The sequence below is a fragment of the Abrus precatorius genome, unplaced genomic scaffold (assembly GCF_003935025.1).
Source record: "Abrus precatorius isolate BTA unplaced genomic scaffold, Abrus_2018 Scaffold6, whole genome shotgun sequence".
Lineage (NCBI taxonomy): Eukaryota > Viridiplantae > Streptophyta > Magnoliopsida > Fabales > Fabaceae > Abrus > Abrus precatorius.
Window position 1 is genome coordinate 594635 of NW_020874406.1, and position 22407 is coordinate 617041.

The following is a 22407-nucleotide window of genomic DNA, read 5'->3' on the forward strand; positions in this document are numbered from 1 at the left end:
TTTACTTCATAAGAATGTCAATATTAATTCAATTATGCCTCTGAACATTCAAAAACTTGGTTAATTGACAATCAGTTTCGCATATTAATAGCCAAAGGTTAATCCCTTAACTCATTGACCCTAACAAGCAACTAAACCACGCTAATCCCTTAGGTGAAGTTCAATTTCAAGTTGCATTAAGACTTAGAACCTTAGGATTGCAGAATTAGGTCTCCTTATCCCTAAGAAATCCCCAAATTCTGATTGCTAATTCAGATCTGAGAAGCAAATCCAACTTCCATTGGTAATTGTTCCTCTTTGATGAATCATACAAATTTCCATTCATAGAGTGCAATAACAGCAGAATTCACAATTCAATTAATCCAAGAACTCAAAATTCAAAAGCAAGAGTCAAATCAATACATCAATTCGAGTTTCATAAACTCCTAACTGCAAAGAATTAAGCAAACATTGAAACAAAGGAAGAGAAAGAAGGAGAAGAGGAGAAGAAGTGCAGAGAAGCCATCTCCATGAGTTCTAATCCAATGCCTGTTCTTGGAGCTTCGAAATTCGACCCCACTCCTCTCTCTCACTCTATCCCAATGAGAATCTAACAGAAAAAATGGAAAATGAACAAAAGATCCTCAGCTCTGAGCTTAAGACATGTATTTATAGAAATCCCGATTCTGTGCGTTGTCATTTTGTTTCATAAAAGTGACCACGCAGAGGCTTATTCTATTTCTGGAAGACTGGAGCATTCACTTTTGTTGATAAGAGTAGCAACGCAGGAGGTCTAGGAGTGCACGTGATCACTTTCGAGAGCAAGAGTGATCACGCGCAACTTGCCTTGTTTCACTTCTCTCTGGAACTTCCACTTTCGCTGGCAAGAGTGGTAACACAGAGCTTGTTAAAATCTTGTTGATGAATCCATATTTTGACTGATATTTTAGCATAATTCTAACGCAAAGGATAAGAGAAATATATAAAGAAAGCAGAAAAACTCAGAAAAAGAGAAGGAATTGAAGTTTGTTTAAATTTGTAGTTATTTTAGCATTTGTGAAATTTTTACTTAGGAATTAAGTTTTTAATCTTGTTTTTGAAGGAATAAATTGAGCAAGGATCATATCTATGGAGGTTTGATGACAAGGAAGAGGAAAGAAGCAAGTCTGGACTCCAAAAACTCAAGAATAAGAAATTGCAGACTGGGCGTGATCACTATTATCAGTGAAAGTGATCACTTCAGAGCTCAAAGAAGAAGGAAAGCTCTGCGTAACCACTTTTATCATTAAAAGTGATAGTTCCAGAGAAGCAAAATATCAGGAAAGCTCTGTGTAACCACTATTGTCATCAAAAGTGATCGTTCCAAAGAGTCTTCAACTTGGCGAGTTACGCGTAGTCACTTTTATCAACAATAGTGATAACGCGCAACTACCCTGGCTCTACGTTGTCACTTTTATCATCAAGAGTGATAGTTCCAGAGAGCTCTCAATATCAGGAAAATGCGCGTGGCCACTATTTCTGGGAAAAGTGTTAACGCGCAACCAAAAACTCTCTGCGTAACTACTATTTCTCATAAAAGTGATAACGTGAAAATCTGGGAAATTTTATAAATACCAGAAACGATCCAAAAATTGGGGGTTCTATTCATTTTCAGTTTTTTTTAGTTAGTTTCTGGTTAGAGGAAGTGAGAGAGAGAGGAGTGGGGATTCAAATCTTGGAGCTTCATGAAAAGGAATTGGAGTGGAGCAAGCTTCCATGGCGTTTCTGAGTTTCTTCTTTTCTTCTTCTCTTTCTTTTTCTTCTTCTGCTGCCATGGCTGTGTAATTCGTTCATAGTTAGGGATTGTAGATCTGAAATGAACATGTTGAATTGATTTAGATCTGGATTTCAAGCTTTGGAATAGATTGAGTGATTGATTCTGAACTTCACGTGGAAATTGAATGGAAATTTGATTAACTAAATTCAGAAGAACTCTTGTCAATGGAAATTGAATTTGTTCTTCAGATCTGAACCAATCACCGAGATTATAGTTTTCTTAGGGATAAGGAACTTTGATCTTGCAATCTTTTGGTTTCTTACACTTAAAGCAATATTGAATTGAATCAGATCTAAGGAATTAGAATGGTTTAATTGAATGTTAGGTTCACTGAGTTAAGGAATTAACCTCTGAATAATATAATGTGAAACTGATTGTCATTCTTTCCAATTGCTTGTTAATTCAGAACTTTATTGGTTGAACATTGGAGTTTTGGTGAAGCAATTCCCTAGCTATGGTTTCTCCCTCTATTATCACATAACTGTGTGTTCATTGTTCTGTTTTCTGCAAGTTCATTTTACTTTTAATTGTTCTAGTTTTCTGTTATTACATGTTACCACTCTCCTTACAATTTCGAAAAGCTTAAATGGTTATAATTCTATGAAGTGATACTTGAATCTAAATTCCCTGTGGAGACGATATTTGGATCTTAAATTTACTCTTTACTTGCTGCAATCCTAGTGCACTTGCTAGTGTTTAGATTGCAAACAACACTTACCTTCTCTGGAACGTTCACTTTCGCCAGTAATAGTGACCACACAGAGCTCTCTGATGAATCCACATTTTACTAAATTTTTATACATCATTTATTACTTTTTATAGAAAAGAATAGACTTAGATAGTGTAAATAAGATGAATATTCCAATTAGGCTAAATAATATAGGTTTCTTAGTTTTTGGTTAATTTACATTGATTTATATAATTTATTTTACGTGTTTTGATCATTTGAATAATATGGCAGGAATCCCCAAGCTTATTTTGAAGAATTATTGGATTTTGAGGAATTTGAGGTGAAAGTAACTACTTTCAAGATTGATAGTGACAACTACAGCAAGCCACTTCCAGCAAAGGGACCAAAGTGATCACTTTCAAAGCTTAAAGTGACAACTGCAGCAGCCTAGAATCCACTAAACCTGCACGTGGTTACTATGAAAGTTCATAGTAATCACTCCAGAGCATGCAGAATTAAAGGTGCTGCGCGTAGTTACTATCAAAGTTCATAGTGACAACTCCAGAGAGTCCAAAATATCCCAGTGCTGCGCATGGTTACTATGAACTTTCATAGTAATCACTCCAGAAAGGCAAAATCCAATTGATGTTGCACATGTTTACTATGAAAGAATGAAAGTAATTACTTTGGAGGGCGCTAGCTTTAGTATAAATAGATTTTTACCAAATTAGGGTAGAGAGTTCTTACACTTTTTGTACCTTTTCTCTTCTTTACTAAACTTAGGACACTTGGAGAGCCTAGGGTGGCCTTGGGTGACAGCCAAAGGTTGATTTTTGCTTGTTAAATCAACCTAATTCTGGGAAGAGAGGAAGAATATTAAATTTTGAGAGGAATAGGGATAGAGTTTATATGAATGAACTAGGGGTTACTACATTTTATCGATTGAACTTTGCAATTTAATTTTCTGCTTAAGTTGATTGAACTTGAAATCACAAAACCCCCTTTTCTACTTGGTTTCTATATACACTGCACACTACATATTTGATATTTGGTCACTCGTCCAATGATTCATGGGAGACGACGTAGGCTTGCATCCTAGACTACATCAATTTTTCTGTATATTTTGATGGAGGTTGACGACAAATCTTTTTGCAATGAGAAAATATTTCGTTCATCAAATTGGCGCCATTGCCGGGGAATCATTGGTGCTTGATTAGATATTAAACATGTTGTGTTCTATTTTTGCATTTTGCATGTTAGTGTGTTTGTTTTATTTTGATTTTTGCATTGTGGTAGTATAACATAATTTCAATTGTGTGGTTGTCCATTTAATTCTGCATGAGTCTTTGTTTGAGTGTTTAATTTCTCTATTTTGAAGTTACATAGAGTTAGTGTGTTAGTTAATCTGCCATACGAATTTTGATGCATAATTTCCTGCAAATTTCTTAGCACACCATTTTTGCATTTTTGCATTCTGTTTACTCTGCATAATTTTGCTTTTCACTCTTTCACAATTCTGCATTCTACATTCATTTTCTGCATATTACATTCTATTTTCAAATTCTATTTTTTTGCATTTTTTGCAGACTTTTTGGTACACAATTTTGCATAATTTTTGCATCTCTAAGCATACTACTTCTGCACTTTTGTTTTTATTAAATTCTGCATTTTCTGAATTTCATTTTTTATTTTCATTTTTCTGCACTTGCAATTCTGCATTTCGCATTCTGCACTTTGTATTTTGCATCACTTTGTTGCATGTTATTTTTGTAAAATTTTGCAGAATTTTGTTGCTATCTTCTGTCTTAAATTTCTACGTAGCATATTCTGTATAATTTTCTGCTACAACATTAATTTTTTGCATTCTGCTGCATAATTTTCTGCATACTGCATTTTGTTTTTGCATAATTTTTCTATTTTCATTTTTCTGCATAGCATTCTGCACTTTTTCTGCATTCTATTTTGCTCTTGTTCTGTTTAAGTTTGCTGCATAATTTTTTTGTTTTCTGGTTTGTTTTTTGTTCTATTTTTCTGCATTCTACTGTATAGTTTCTTGCAATTCTGCATTTTGCACTCTGCATTTTGCTTAATTTTGCATGTATTTTTCTGCACAATTTCATGCTGCAACATTTTCTGTATTTTTTTTTTTTGCATCACTTTGCTGCATACTATTTCTGCATAATTTTGTAGGTTTTTAGCTAGACTCTTTTTAGTTTGATCTAGATATTATGGCTGAGAAAACTTTGAGAGAACTTGCTTCACCTTATGTATCTTTTCAGACATTATGCATCCAATATCCTAATATAGATACATCTTGTGTGCTTAGATCTGGATTGATTCATTTGTTGCCCAAGTTTCATTGTTTTGCAGGTGAGGATCTATATAAACACCTCAAAAAATTCCACATTATTTGTACCACCATGGGACCAGCTGGAGTTCTTGAGGATCACATAAAGTTGAAAGCATTCCCATTCTCACTACAAGACATAGCCAAGGATTGGTTCTACTATTTACCACCTAGATCAGTCACTAGCTGGGATGGTCTAGGGAGGATGTTTCTAGAAAAAAATTTCCCTGCATCTAGAGTGACTTCAATTAGAAAAGAAATTTGTGGTATAAGGCAAACAGACAAAAATAGTTTGTATGAGTATGGGGAGGGATTCAAGAGGCTTTGTGCAAGTTGTCCAAATCATCAGCTTAATGAGCAGCTTCTTATCCAATTCTTCTATGAGGGACTTATATCCCCACAGATGATTGATGCAGCTAGTGGAGGAGCTTTGGTAGATAAAATTCCTATTGCAGCAAGGCAATTAATTGAAAATATGGCTTCTAATAATCAGCAGTTCAGTACCAAAAGTAATTCAGTGGCCTTAACTACAGGAGTTTATGAGATAGAAAATACTCATGTTGCTGGTCCTAGAAAACTAGAGGACAAACTAGATGATTTAGCTTCTTTGATCAAGCAATTAGAATTGTCACAGAGGGCTGCAAGGTTATGTGAGATATGTGCTTCACATGAACACCCCACTGATTCCTGTCGTACATTGTATGAACCTGCAGGTTGGATGAGTCACTCGAACTTGAAATGAGGGAATTTTACACAGCAGCAACAACATCAACCTCCACCACAAACTGTTACACCTTGCAAGAGTGAGCCTTCCTTGGAAGAATTGATGAGGGAAATGACAGATAATGATCTGAAATTCCAGCAGAGAACTGAAGCAACCATTCAAAACTTGGAACATCAGATTGGACAGTTGGCTTCTGCTTTTAACCATTTGCAATCTCAAGGTTCTGGTAATCTATCTGCACAACCACCTGTCAAACAAAATGATATTAGTGCCAACACCTTAAGATTAGAAAAGACCATTCAAGACTCGCAAGAGCAGCAACCAACTGATGAAGATCTTAATGCTACTGCTGCAGCAAGTAATTGCAACAAAAATAGCAGCCGAGCAAGATTATGCTCCTACTCCTTGTGCTACTTCTGCTAATGCAGCAGAAAATTTTAAGCAACTTATTCCTCATTCATTTCATTCGGTTTGCCATATTGATTTGTTAAATATTTTAGTAGATGATAATTTGGTTGAGTTTTCAGATCATATTGAATATCCTATCTTAGCCAATTATCCTGATTCCTTTACTTGTGATGCTTGTACTGATTCTGTAAAATGTAGCTTTTGTACTGAAATTGATACATATGTGTATGGTGATTTTCATGCAGCTATTGCAAATTCTGAGGAAGCAAATCATGATGCAGGCATTGCAAGTTCGAAGGAAATGAATAATAATGCATTTGTTGAAGTGCGAGTTGCACATCCATCACTAATTTTAACATTGCCTCTTGCATCAGAATTGAAGCCTTTGCCTAAGCTCTTGAAGTATGACTATTACATCATTGAATATCCAAGAGAGCAGCCCATATACAGTAGTAGGACATCATATTCTACATATCAAGGCAATGAAAAGCATGAAGACAAGCTCATTGAGTTAATCAAGCAGCTAGATGTCCCTCCACAGTTATTTCTTCCACGTTCTCAATTAAATAAAGTGCTACAAATTTTTGACAAAAAGAAGGAATATCTAGGGATACAACTCAAACCGTTACCATCAAAAGTATCTCCTAGAACTAAAGATCATAAGGCGTCAAGCTAGTGACGTTAAAAGAGCGTTGTGTGAGAGGCAACTCACAAAATTTTTTTGCATTTGAGTTTTTAATTGAGTTTCTACATTTAGCATTGGTCTTGCATTTGAGTTTCGGATATCTCATGAATTCTGCTACATAAACATTCTAGTCTACACTTTACTTTGATATTTGACATTCGTTTCTGCATAATCTAAATTTTGCAGAGGAAGAACACAAATTGTGGATCCAATTTCTGCATAAATTCAAGAAAGGATCAAGTGCAGCAGAAGAGTGACCACTTTTAGAGTTTGAGGTAACCACTTTGGGGAGAAAAATGGGAGTTTATCATGAAGGTAATCACTTTCCAAAAAAAATAAGTAGTTACTCTCAGCCCAGGTATGTATCTTTGCACTCACTGTAGTAAGCACTTTCAGTGGCCATAGTAGTTACTTTGAGCTCAGGTATGCATTTCTGCCCTCTGTAGTGAACACTTTCATTGCTGATAGTAGTTACTCTCTAAGCACTTTAAGCATTTTTGAATTTTGGTACCCCTGTAGTGATTACTATTGTGCATAATAGTAAACACGTAGAACACCCCTAAGGGTAAAAACAAAAAAAAACGGCACTAGAGTAACTACTATCGTAAACGATAGTAACTATGCGCACCAGAGTAATCACTATTGCTTACCATAGTGATTACGCGCAACTCACCCACTTCATCCACCTCTCTGGAGTGATTACTTTTATTATGCATAGTGATTACTTTGCACACCCAAACTACATAACCACTATTTTTGCATAGATTTTTGCTGTAATTTCACCCAATTTGATGGAATTGCATGTACTGCACACCGTTGCTGGTTACTTATAACTTGCATAGTTCACTCACTACTTCTCTCTATGTAGCAAAATGGTGAATACACCTAGAAATACCTCAAGGACCAAAGAGGTAGGACTGCTGGAACACTTTCCTCTTTTTAAGCTTCTCAGAGGAAGAAGGAGAAGATGCAGCTGATAGTTTTTTCTTCCTCCAACTCAAATGAAGACCTGATTTAGTTTTAGTTTCTTTTATGTCATTTACCTTTTAGTTATTTTTATTTCATTTCCTTGTACATATTACCCACCATTTTCATAGTTATTACACTTTATCACTTTTCTTTTCTTTCTTTACTTTTACTTTATTGCTTTATCTTTCAATAGTTACTTAATGCTTTCGTTCTCTTTTATATATAAATATTTGTCTAGTCTCTAGACTTCCTTTTTATTCTGAATCCATTGTGCGTCTCTCTGCAAAGTGTGCCTTCAGTCCTATCAAGAGGAGCATCAATTTAACCCCTGAATTGTGAGCCATCATCCATGAAAGGGGAGTGATCTCTTTGCCTATGTTTCATATGTTTTTAGTCTAATTTCCTTGCACAGTAATAAATAAATAAATAAATAAATATTTTCATTATCTTTCTCTTTTAATTTAGTCTAGTTTTGTATTTCCAATTTTATGTTCTGATTGCACTTTCCATTCAACTCATGATCATTCTCTGTTTTATACATATTTACCGTTCCTACCATACTGAACATATTTTCTTGAAAGGTGAATTGTACTCACATGTTGCTAAGAAATTATCACCTTTGCCTTGGTAGAGAATTGAGCCTTAAATTTCTTTTCTGTGTGCATACTACATGTATTTTTGCATCTATCCTCTAGAACTTGCCCTATTTCTTAATTGAATATGCATTATGCAATTTTTCATCTAGATGATTGAGGCTCTCTTTGCACACACCCACCCACCCTAGACCACCCTTGCACCTAATTACCTTGTTCCAAACTATGATTTTTGCCAAACTTAGTCTGCAAAACTACTTTTCTTACCTCAAGAAAGGAATTTCTTTTGAGTTGCATCAAGAGTGAATGCAAGAAACTAAGTTTGGTGTGATGATTATGACTGTAGTTGCTTGAGGACAAGCAAAATCTTAAGTTTGGGGTGGTGAACATCATACATGTAAAAAAAATGTTTGAAATTAAAGAAGAGAATGATTGTCAAAGTCCATAAAAAAAATAATGATGATGAAAAAGAAAAAAAAAATACTGCAAGGGCCTTGAGTTGAAAAGAATTTCCATATAAGGTAAAATAATGAAAAATATGGTGAAAGAGTGCTTGAATCTCACTTGTTGCATCATTTAATTCATTCCATTCTAGTTATTGTACTCACTCACTCAAAAGAACTCCCTTATCTTGAAAAACCCACTTGAGCTCTTGACCCTCCTTGATCAAAATTGAACCTAACCTAACCCATTTGTGACCAACAAAGTCCTTTTGATAGGTAAATCATTGTATTAAGGCAAAGAAAATTGAGAATATGGGCAAGCATATGGTAGGGTGAGGCAAAATGCATGATTTGAGAGAAACACTTAGCCTGAAACATTAATGAGTGAAGAGTGAAACACTATACTGTGAGTTGGATGATTTCTTTGCATTGTGTGAATTGCATGAAACCTTGCTGGATTTTTGTTTCAGTTTAGTGGGACTTTGCTTGAAAATATTTGATATGAGTGTGATTTCTTTGTTGAATGAATCCATGATTTTGGAAATATTGGAAGTGCCAACTAGAGTGTAAGATTAGAATGAAAAATTTTGAGAAAAACTTTTGGATAAATCCAACCTTTTACTTGTAACTTTCTTGAGTTTTGATTTGCTTGAGCACAAACAAAAGTTTAAGTTTGGGGTGATAGTAATATTTTAGTACATCTTTCTCTCCATGTGTTTGGTTTAACTGTGCTTCATTAGTGCATTATTTTGATGTGTTAGTTTAGATTTGTGTTAGTAAGTAAATTTAGGATTTAAATATAAATCTTTCTTAATTTCTGCCATAATTTCTTATTTTGACACAGTTTCTTGCAAAGACCATATCTGGAGCTACACTACTCGGAATTGGACAAAATTGGTGTCCCTGGAAAGATAAGACAGAAATCTACAACTTCTCTGTTGGTAGAAAATCCCAGTTCGAGCATCTTCAAGTCCAAAATTGCGTCACAATGTTGCGGCCCTGCACTAAAATTTTCAGAATTTGATTGTATTGTTGATTTTACTTAGTTAGGGAGTTGGGTCTTAATTAAGCCTAATTATTATGTCTTTTACTTAGTTAGGTGTATGATGAAACAAATTTAGCTACTCGTCATGCAAAAGATTGTCATTAATCCTCATCAAATATGCAAAGAAATAAATGCAGTACTAGGATGTTGTCCTAGGTCATCTCCAAGGAATTTTTGGTTGGGAACATACATCGAACAAGTGTGAACATATATTTTAAAGCAAGTAAATTGGGGGGAGGTTTGTCAATTTTCAGATTTTAATCAAGAGCAAAGTGTAAACTAGTGAAATTCAATCAATTAAAATGAGTAATTCCTAGTCAATCAATGAGTTCCATCATTATTCTTTCAAATGATTCAATAATCCCCTTTCTTTCCCTTGAATTAAGTTAATCTAACAAGCGAAAGTTAACTTTAACATCCCAATTAAAATTAAGCATCTTAATGGGCTCCAATCTCTATCCCTAAGATTAAGCAACCTCAAGGACTAATCAAAATTAAGCAATTTTGAATTAGAATTTCGTTGGGTAATTTAGGGTTCATTAAGCAATGTTCCCTTCATGCAAATTTCATTTCATTCAAAGATTGGGGTCAATAAATTCAACGAAAGAAAGATTTGTATTGCAATTAATCCCAAGAATTCAAGATTCATGTGCATTGACTAGGAATTACAAGGAAGTTTAGCCCTCCATGTGGATGGGTTTCACAAATGAAAGAAAGAAATGCAAGAACGTAAGTAACATTAATGTAAATTCAACCAAAATCAAAAGGAAAATTGGAAGTTAAAACCTATAGAGGACCCTTGGCTGTCACCCAAGACTCCAATGTTCTGGAAAAATGTCTCAATTTGGCAAAGGAAAATTTTGTAAAGTGTCAAAAGTCCCGTACCCTAATTCCTAAATTCTATTTATAGTGGATGACATGTCAGCAAAGTGTCCACTTTTGCCTTTGAAAGTGTCCACTTTGGGCCTTGAAAGTGTCCACGTGCAATTCTCGTAAATCTGTCAATTCTCGGGAGTTGCCACTATTGGTCTTGAAAGTGGGAACTTTGGATGCGCGTAGCCACTTTGAAAGGCAATAGTGGCCACGCGCATCATGCTTCAAAATTGGCGTCCTTGGATCTCTCTGGAGTTGCCACTATTGGTCTTGAAAGTGAGAACTTTTGATGCGCGTAGCCACTTTAAAAGGCAATAGTGGCCACGTGCATCATGCTTCAAAATTGGCGTCCTTGGAGCTCTCTGGAGTTGCCACTTTTGGGCTTGAAAGTGGCTACTTTGGAACCTTTAATGCCAAGACTTGCTGTAGTTGCCACTTTTGCTCCTAAAAGTGGCTACTTTGGGGGCAACTTTCATCCAAGGACCAAGATTTCTCAAAATTAACTTGGGGACTCTGCAAAATTATCAAGATAATTAAAATTGCAATCTATATCTATGTAATTAAATGCAAATTAACCAAAAATTAATAAACCTATGATATTTACTCAAAATATGATTTTTATATTATTTGCACTATCTAAGTCCATTTTTTCTATCAAGGAGCACCAAAAAGGCAAGTAAAAATATAATAAAAAGTGGATTCATCAGTGTTTAGGCAACTCATTAGGGAGTTGGGCCTTAATTAAGCCCAATTATTTTATCTTTAAATAGAGGTTATAACTCTATGTACGGATCCTTGTTTTTCTTTTCCCGCAATTTTTTTAGAATTACAAGTCTTTATTTTAAATTCTTTCCTTTATTTTCGTCTCTCTACCTTTCATCTTTTCGTATTTTCTGGTTTTAGCCGAAGCAAGCATGATCATGAAGCAAGGCTAATCCATCAATCGGTTCAAGGTTTTAAGAACAACATTGCATTTGAGTTTCGGGTTAGGTTCTATCGAATTCGCGCTTTTCCTCCTCTTTTCTGATTAGGATAATTACGTTTTTCATGATATTGAATTTTTGTTTACATTCTAAACAGAGAATGAGAATTTCAGATTTGAAATAAATGAATTCACCTAATTCAATAAATCAATTGTTCTGAATTTTGTTAAAGCATTGGATTTGCGATTGCAGTTCTTGTTTTGATGAAATACATAATCTAGATTTAGATTTTGGGTTATTAATGTCGTATTGAATTAGTATTGATTGGAATTTCGTTGGAATTATATTCGTGTAACAATGAGAATTGCGTTGTAGTGATTGAGATCTTGATTTGGTTGAATTTCATATTTTTTTTGTTATAATTATTCCTTGTTCTTTTCTTTTCTGTTGTTTACAATTTAATTCAAAACAATCCTTCTCTAAGCTAATCTGAAATCACATGATGGAACCAGAAACAGAATGTATCTTATGTCCTTGTGAGATGACCTAGGTTTACTCCTTGTATTGCAAAATTTTTAAGAAAATCTAGTTTGTTTGATACCATTGCGACGTGGTTATCAAAATGCACCGTTGCCGGGGACATAAGTCAATTTGTTTTTATTTCATCATGTGTACTAACTGATTCGGTGTTTCTGTGTTTGTGCTACATTTCATCTGTGTTTTTATTTCATAGTGCATTTTGTTCGTCTATTCCGTTCTGCGTATTGTGTTTATATTCGTTTGCAAACTCTGAAACTAAGTATTCTGTGTTTCTGTGTTCGTTTGCAGATTTAGTTTTGCATTTTAATTCGTATGTGTGTTGATCAATTTGTGTTTTAATGTTTATTCATAATCCTTTGATTGTCTATTCCATTATTTCATTGCAATTGAGTGTGTGATTGTGATTGGTTGAATTGTTGTGGCTGCATGCGAAAAACATAGTTGCTGCATATTTTGATATCATATTTTACTGTTCATGCACTATTCATCAAATTTTGAAAAATTCCAAAAAATACCTAGAGATTGAATTTTGATCTGAATTTTTGTGTCCACATTTCTTTTAGTGTCTATTAGTGTTTAGAGTTCGTAGATTGCAAAAATCATTAATAGAAAAAGAGATACATTGTGGTGGCCAAGAGAATTTTTGTGAAACTTAAAAGTGCCATAACTTTTGCTAGGAACGTCAGAAATTAACCCACCACACATGACTTTGGGGTAGAAAAAAATTTCCTATCTACCGCAACCCGCTTTGCCGATTGAGGCTGCCCCAATTTTGAAAAATCGCATGTTTTCTAAAAGTTTTTTATTTGTCAGCATTTATTGACCTATTTTTCTTGATTTTAGGCTTCTAGTTTCCATGGTAAATCAATTCAAAAAATTCTAAAATTTTTTATGGTGTTTTTCTATACCAAAAAGAGATTTATCATGGTCCCACTTCATTCATATCTTGCATTTTGATGGTACTTGCTTTGTAAACCTACTTTGTGCATTCATTGATTGCTTGTTGTTCTTGTCGGTTCTAACCTTACATGACCAGGGCCAACCCTAGTGTAGTGAATCAACCTGATACTGAGATAGAAAGAACACTTCGTAGGATAAGAGTTAGCAAAAACAGTGGTAGTGTATTTGGTGCTTCTTCTGAAATTGTTAATCCTACTGTTAGTGAATCTAAACTTGAAATTGAGAATATGACTGATAACCCTGAACTAACTTTGAAAGAATTGGCCACTCCTAATGTTGCGTATCAGTCATGGTGTGTCCAATATCCTGAAGACGAAACAATTTCCTATGAGCTTAAATCTGGACTTATCCATTTGTTGCCAAAGTTTCATGGACTTGCAGGTGAAGATCCTCATAAGCATTTAAAAGAGTTTCATGTGGTGTGTTCCACCATGAGACCTCAGGGAGTGCCTGAAGACCATGTCAAGATGAAGGCGTTTCCTTTCTCTCTGGATGGTGTTTCAAAAGACTGGCTTTACTTCCTACCTTTAACAATCACTACATGGAATCAAATGAAGAGGTTATTTCTGGAAAAATTCTTCTTTGCCTCCAGAACTGCAGCAATAAGGAAAGAGATTTGTGGTATAAGGCAGCTGAATGGCGAGACTTTGTATGACTACTGGGAGAGATTCAACAAGCTGTGTGCTACCTGTCTCCACCATCAAATAAGTGAGCAATTACTAATTCAATATTTTTGTGAGGGACTAACTTTGATGGACAGGAGTATGATAGATGCGGCAAGTGGAGGAGCATTGATGGACAAGACACCACACACTGCAAGGAAACTTATTACAAACATGGCAGCCAACACTCAACAATTCGGATTCAGAGGAGCTGCTAAGGGAGTGAATGAGATAGCACTTGGTCCTGGTACTAGTGCTGTTTATGGTGTGGAAAATCAGAGGCTGGAAAACAAAATCAACGAGTTGACCACCATGGTGAGGCATTTAGCAATTGGTCAACAATAAGTAAGTGCAGTAAGTGAGCAACCAGTAAGAGTCTGTGACATATGTACTTCCACTGAGCACCCTACGGATTCATGCCCTATATTGTAAGAGACAGATGTGAATGTTTCTGGAATCTACACAAACCAACAGCAGCAATATAGAGCTCCAAATCAGCAGCATCAGAATTATAACCCATACTCCCAGACATATAATCCAGGTTGGAGAGATCATTCAAACCTGAAATGGGGGGCAACAGCAGCAGCAACAAAGCCAACAACCTTCATTTCAACCTGCTGTAGGCAAATATCAGCCTCCATTCAGGTGACAACCACCTCCACTACCCCCTCCTGTACAAAGAAGTGAGCCGTCATTTCAGGAGATGATGCAATAGATGGCTACAAACAACCTGCAGTTTCAACAGAACATGCAAGCAACTGTCCAGGATTTGAAGATTCAGGTTGGACAGCTAGCAACTCAATTGAGTCAGATTCAGTCTCAAGGTTCCAGTAATCTGCCTTCTCAAACAGTCATGAATCCAAAGGGAAATGTGAGTGCTATTACACTGCGAAGTGGAAAAGAGTTACCAGCAGTTGCAACTGCAGCACCAGATACTAAAAACAATAGTGATGCAGCTACTTAGAAACATATTCCACTGTCCTTCCCGAACAGACCAGTAGCATCAAGAAAAAAACCAGAGTCGGATAATGAGTTGCTGGACATGTTCAGCAGAATAGAAGTAAATATTCCTCTCCTTGATGCCATCCGACAAGTTCCAAAATATGCAAAGTTTCTAAAGGAATTGTGTACTAACAAGAGGAAGTTGAAGGGTAATGAGCGAGTGAGTATGGGGAGAAATGGTTCTGCACTTCTCCAAAATAAGAATGTGTCGGCGATCATTCCACCTGAGTTACCACAGAAGTGCAAAGATCCAGGAACTTTCACCATTCCTTGTACTATTGGAGAGGAAGATTTTACAAATGCTATGCTGGATTTAGGTGCTTCAATTAATGTTATGCCTGCATCTGTTTTTAGATCATTACAGATTGGAGATTTGATTCCTACAGGAATTCTAGTCCAGCTAGCCAACAAAAGCACTGTGCAGCCACTTGGTGTCGTGGAAGATGTTCTTGTCAAGGTTGAGGACCTTCTTTTTCCTGCTGATTTTTACATTCTAGAGATGGAGGACGACCTACCCAGCAATGCTACATTAATCCTTGGGAGACCATTTTTGAGGACTGCACAAACAAAGATAGACGTGCATGCAGGGACCCTTTCTATGGAGTTTAGTGACAATTTGGTGCATTTCAACATTTTTGAAGCAATGAGACACCTAGCCGAGAACCATTCTGTTTTCAGTTTAGATGTTATTGATTTAACTGCTGATGATTGCAAAAATTTAGATGATTTATTTGCTGATTTTGTAGATTTCACTAACCTTTCTTGTACTTGTGATGATTCATCTATGTGTGCTGTTTGTAGTGTTGATGTTACAGGTGCAGAAGATATAGTTACACCAGTAGATGTTTCAACACTAGCAGTTGACTTATCTCCACCTCCATCAGTAGAGCTTAAGCCTTTGCCTGCACATTTGAAGTATGCTTACTTAGAGGACAACCAACGACTTCCTGTCATTATTGCTCGTGATCTCAACTCTGATCAAGAGGAGAGATTATTGCAGGATTTGAGATAGCATAAGAAGGCCATTGGTTGGACTCTTGCTGACCTTCCTGGACTTTTATTGGAGGATGAGTTTTGACCTATGAGACAGCCACAGAGATGACTCAATCCTACTATTCTAGATGTTGTGAAGAAGGAGGTCATAAAGCTATTGGCAGCAGGTATTATTTATCCCATTTTTGACAGTAAGTGGGTTAGTCCTGTGCAGGTGGTCCCAAAGAAGACTGGGATGACTATGGTGAAGAATCAGAATGATGAGTTGGTTCCAACCAGAGTTCAAAACAGTTGGCAAGTTTGTGTAGATTACAGAAGACTTAACCAGGCTACTCGCAAGGATCATTTCCCTCTTCCATTTATCGATAAGGTTTTGGAGAGGCTGGCAGGTAAATCCCATTACTGCTTTTTAGATGGATTTTCTAGATGCATGCAGGTTCATATTGCACCAGAGGACCAACACAAGACCACATTCACCTGCCCATTTGGCACATTTTCTTACACCAGGATGCCATTTGGTTTGTGCAACGCTCCAGGCACCTTTCAGAGGTGTATGGTGAGTATATTTTCTGACCTTTTGGAGAGTTACATGGAGGTGTTTATGGATGATTTTACTGTCTATGGTTCTTCATTTGATGCATGCCTAGAGAATTTATCTAAGGTGTTACATAGGTGCATCCAAACTAACCTTGTGTTAAATTTTGAGAAGTGTCATTTTTTGGTCACAGAAGGTATAGTCTTGGGTCACTTAGTCTCCAGTCAGGGTATTCAGGTTGATAAGGATAAAATTGATATCATTGCTTCTCTACCTTACCCCACTTCTGTGCGAGAAGTGCGTTCCTTCCTTGGACATGCAGGTTTTTACAGGAGATTTATATAGGACTTCAGCAAGATTGCACTGCCATTGTCCAAGCTTCTGCAGAAAGAGGTAGAGTTTGTTTTCGATCAGCCTTGTCAGCTAGCTTTTCAGGAGCTGAAGCGGCAGCTTACCACAACACCTATTGTTCAGCCACCTGATTGGAAGCTTCCTTTCGAGCTCATGTGCGACGCATCTAACTATGCACTTGGAGCTGTTCTAGCTCAGCGGGTTGGGAGGCTTTCTCATGTAATAGCTTATGCTTCTCGCACATTAGATGCAGCTCAAGTTAATTACACCACTACTGAAAAAGAGCTTCTAGTTATTGTATTTGCTTTAGATAAATTTCGTTCATATTTGCTAGGCTCTAGGATTATTGTATATTCTGACCATGTAGCTTTGAAATTCCTGTTAAAGAAGCCCGATGCTAAACCCAGATTGATCAGATGGATTCTTCTCCTTCAGGAGTTTGATATTGAGATCAGAGATAGGAGTGGTGCAGAGAATTTGGTAGAAGATCACTTGAGTAGGATTGAAGAGGGGAATGTTGATCCCTTTCCGATTAAGGATGATTTTCTTGAGGAGCAGTTGATGCAGTTACATGATATTACTCCTTGGTTTGCTAATATTGTGAATTACCTGGTTGCAGGTGTCTTTCCTACAGATGCGTCTAAAGCACAGATAGCCAAACTAAAAAGTGAGGCTAAATATTATGTTTGGGATGACCCTTATCTTTGGAGATTTTGCAGCGACCAAGTGATTCGAAGGTGCATTCCAGATCAGGAGATCCATTATGTGCTTCAATTTTGTCATGGTTTACCTGTTGGAGGACATTATGGATCATATAGGACAGCTAGGAAGGTGTTGGAGAGTGGGTTTTACTGGCCTACCATTTTCAGAGATGCACATCAATTCTTCAGCACCTGTGAGCAGTGTGAGAGAGCAGGGATGGCCATTACATAGAGACATGAGATGCCCCAGCAGTCGATCATTTTCTGTGAGATTTTTTATGTTTGGGGTATTAATTTTATGGGTTGATGAATCCATATTTTTACTGATATTTTAGCATAATTCTAACACATTTGATAAGAAAAATATATGAAGAAAGCAGAAAAACTCAGAAAAAGAGAATGAATTTAAGTTTTCTTTAAAATTGTAGTTATCTTAGCAATTGTGGAATTTTTGCTTAGGAATTAAGTTTTTAATCTTGTTTTTGTAGGAATAAATTGAGCAAGGATCATATTCATGGAAGTTTGATGACAAGGAAGAGGAAAGAAGCAAGTCTGGACTCCAAAAACGCAAGACCAAGAAAGTGCAGAGTAGGCGTGATCACTATTGTCAGTAAAAGTGATCACTCCAGAGTTCAAAGAAGAAGAAAGCTTGGGCGTTATCACTTTTATCAATAAAAGTGAGCGTTCCAGAGAGGCAAATATCAGGAAAAGCTCTGCGTAACCACTATTATCAGCGAAAGTGAACGTTCTAGAGAGCCTTCAACCTGGCGAGTTGCGCGTAATCACTTTTATTCATAAGAGTGATCACGCGCAACCACTTGAGCTCTGCGTAGTCACTTTTATCAGCAAGAGTGATAGTTCCAGAGCCTTCAATATCAGGAAAGTTGCATGTGGACACTTTTTCTCATAAAAGTGTTAACGTGCACCCATAAACTTTCTGCGTGGCTACTATTTCTCATAAAAGTGATAACGCGCAAATCTGGGAAATTCTATAAATAACAGAAACATGCAGATTTTTCGGTGTTCAGTTTTATTTTTTCGTTTTTCTGTTAGATCTCGTTGAGAGAGATTGAGAGAGAAGATTGGGGTCAAGTCTTGAAGCTTCCACAAAGAGGAATCGAATTGGAGCTTCTGGCCATGACTTCTTGGAGTTTTTCTTCTTCTTCTTCTTTCTCTTTCTCTTCTCCTATGTCTGAGTAGTTTTCTTGTAGTTTAGGGTTTAGGGTTTAGGGTTTAGGGTTTAGGGTTTATGGAACTCGAATTGATGTATTGATTTGACTCTTGTTTCTGGATTTTGAGTTCTTGAATTAATTGAATTGTGAATTCTGTTTTTCTTGCAATCTATGAATGGAAATTCGTTTGATTCATCTTAGAGGAACAATTACCAATGGAAGTTGGATTTGCTTCTCCGATCTGAGTTAACAATCAGAAGTTAGGGATTTCTTAGGGATAAGGAGACCTAATTCTGCAATCTTAAGGTTCTAAGTCTTAATGCAACTTCAAATTGAACTTCACCTAAGGGATTAGGGTGGTTTAGTTGCTTGTTAGGGTCAATGAGTTAAGGAATTAACCTTTGGCTATTGCTATGCGAAACTGATTGTCAATTAACCAAGTTCTTGAATGTTCAAAGGCATAATTGAATTAATACTGATATTCTTGTGAAGTAAATTCCTAACTACCTTTCAATCCATTTCTAATCTCACATTGCATTCATTGATCTATTTTTCTGCACATTCTTCTTTACTCTTAATTGCTTTGGTTTATTGCTTTTGTATGTTACAACTCTTCTCCCAAATTTGTATGGCTCAAATGGTTACAATTTTATGAATTGATACTTGAAATCTAAATTCCCTGTGGAGACGATATCCTGTTCTTAAAAATACTCATTACTTGCTGCAATACTAGTGCACTTGCTAGTGTTTAGATTGCTAACAACATGGGTCCATTTCCTGTATCTTTTGGTTACACATTTATTTTACTAGCTGTAGATTATGTTTCCAAATGGGTGGAGGCTAAGGCTACCAAAACTAATGATTCTAAAGCTGTTCTGGATTTTGTTAGATCTAACATTTTTGCAGGTTTGGTGTGCCTAAAGCCATTATCAGTGATAGGGGAAGCCATTTCTGTAATAGAAGCATGCAAGCTTTGCTTCATAAGTATGGGGTTGTGCATCGAGTGTCTATAGCTTATCATCCCCATACTAATGGGCAGGCCAAGGTTTTTAACAGGGAAATCAAGCAGATTTTGCAGAAGATAGTACACCCCAATAGAAAAGAATGGAGCAAATTTTTGGAGGATGCTCTTTGGGCTCATAGGACAGCTTACCGGACACCGATTGGGATGTCTCCTCACAGGATTGTGTTTGGTAAAGCATGTCATCTGCCTGTTGAGATTGAGCATAGAGCATACTGGGTGGTAAGACATTGTAACTTGGAGTTTGAACAAGCAGGTATGGAAAGGAAGCTTCAATTACAACAGCTTGAGGAGCTTCGTTTGGAAGCCTATGAGAACTCAAAAATATAAAAGGAAAAAGTCAAACGCTTTCATGATAGACATATTTTGAGAAAGGAGTTCAAAGTGGGCCAACAAGTGCTTTTGTTCAATTCCTGCCTAAAACTTATAGCCAGTAAAGTTAGATCTAGATGGGATGGTCCTTTTGTTGTTACTAATGTGTTTTCCCATGGTGTAGTTGAAATTTCACCGGTAGCATTTTCAAGGTCAATGGACATCAACTCAAGGAATTTCATCAAAGTCCAAAGTTGGAGGAGGAAATTGTAGAAAGCATGTCCTTGGAAGCACCAACTCTTGAACCTTGAGGGAGTTCTTTCCCCATTCTGTATTCTTTGAAATTATCTTTGTCATTTGGCTGCATTGAGGACAATGTAACTTTTAAGTGTGGGGGGAGTTGCATGAAAACTTGTGTTGCTGTTTTCGTTTTCTGCAGTGTTCGTTTGCTGTTTTCATTTTCTGCAGTTTTTGTTTTCTGTTTTTCATTTTTTGCAGTTTTCATTTTCTGTTTTTTGTTTTCTGCAGTTTTTTATTTTCCATTTTTTTTCGTTTTTTGCCGTTTTTCAAATTCTGCAGTTTGTGCTTCTATTTTTCTGTTTTGATGATGTTTTGTTGGAGTTTTCATCCTTTCTTTTTAATTTCTAGATGTAGGAATTGTGAAAGTTGTTACACCATTTTTAGTTGATAAGTTGCAATACTTGATATGAGTCATTTTTACATTTTTAGTTGAGCAAGTTGCTTGAAAATTTTGAGTTTGATTCATTAATGATAGAATATAAACCTTGTGAGAATTTTGAACATATTTTACTTCTTTCTTGTGTGATTTCACTCATGTTGCTAGATTACCTTTGGTTTTGCCTTGTATCTTTTTGAAACTTCTTGTCACATGCATTATTGATATGATTTAGGCTTTTCTTCAAATTGTAGCTACTTTGCCAAATTGACTTACCTTACATTGATTCCTCTTGTTTACCCCCTTTGAGCCTTTATAACCCTTCCTTGATTTTAGCTCATTATAAGCCATATAGTGAAAAACTATGATGTTCCATAACCTTAGGGATTATATGAGCTTTCGAATTGTTTTGGGAATGAGTCTTTAATAAGTGTGGGGGTGCCTCTAGGAAATACTTCTATATTGTGGATATTGAGTTGTTTGGTATTTAAAAAAAAAGAACAAAGAAAGAAAGAAAAGCAAGCAAAAGAAAAAAAAAGTATATATATATATATAAAAAAAAAGAAGTGAAAAACCATTAGGGTTAGGAGATTTTTCTAGGGGTAATCTTTTTGCTTATTTAAACTTATTCCCCATTGCTCCTCTTTTCTCTTTGGTTGTTTAAGCCTGAATGTCTTTTCCATCTAACCTTTACCTTGGCCACATTACAAGCTAAATAAAAGTCCTTTTGATCTTTAATAGCATGTGTTTCAAGTTGTGGAAATTAGAAGCTTGTCAAAACTTGATTGTGCTAGTTTTCATGTTGTGTTGAGCGTAAATACTAGCCAAAAATATTTGAGAGTTGAGAGCTATACACTATCTGTGAGGTTCTATCATTTTTGAATCTTTCTTTATTTTAACTTGCCTTCTTGCTTACTTTTAATGTCATTTGTGTCTCATTGATTGTTTGTTGCCTTGATTCTAGAAATGTTTGTTCTCTTTCTTTATTCTTTGCATTGGAAATTCATTAGAAAGTTTTGCCCCAGAGTGCAAAGGATTAAGTGTGAGGGTATTTGATAGTCATATTTTAGTACATCTTTTTCTCCATGTTTTTGGTTTAATTGTGCTTCATTATTGCATTATTTTGTTGTGTTAGTTTAGATTTGTGTTAGTAAGTAATTTAGGATTTAAATATAAATCTTTCTTAATTCCCGCCATAATTTCTTATTTTGACACAATTTCTTGCAAAGACCATATCTGGAGCTACACTACTCGGAACTGTACAAAATTGGTGTCCCTGGAAAGATAAGACAGAAATCTACAACTTCTCTGTTGGGAGAAAAGCCCAGTTCGAGCATCTTCAAGTCCAAAATTGCGTCAGAATGTTACGGCCCTGCACTAAAATTTTCAGAATTTGATTGTATTGTTGATTTTACTTAGTTAGGGAATTGGGTCTTAACTAAGCCCAATTATTATGTATTTTACTTAGTTAGGTGTTTAGGAAACTCATTAGGGAGTTGGGCCTTAATTAAGCCCAATTATTTTATCTTTAAATAGATGTTATGACTCTATGTACGGATCCTTATTTTTCTTTTCCTGCAATTTTTTTAGAATTACAAGTCTTTATTTTAAATATTTCCTTTATTTTCATCTCTCTACCTTCCATCTTTTCGTATTTTTTGGTTTTAGCTGAAGCAAGCATGATCATGAAGCAAGCCTAATCCATCAATCGGTTCAAAGTTTCAAGAACAACATTGCGTTTGAGTTTCGGGTTAGGTTCTATCGAATTCGCGCTTTTGCTCCTCTTTTCTGATTAAGATAATTACGTTTTTCATGATATTGAATTTTTGTTTGCATTCTAAACAGAGAATGAGAATTTCATATTTGAAATAAATGAATTCACCTAATTTAATAAATCAATTGTTCTGAATTTTGTTAGAGCAATTGATTTGCGATTGCAGTTCTTGTTTTGATGAAATTCATAATCTAGAATTAGATTTTGGGTTATTAATGTCGTATTGAATTAGT

General features: G+C 35.9%; 1 pseudogene; it reads left to right on the forward strand.

Moving 5' to 3' along the window:
• Positions 1-15867: 15867 nt before the first annotated feature.
• Positions 15868-22407, forward strand: part of LOC113869217 — a 144435-nt pseudogene continuing 137895 nt past the window's right edge.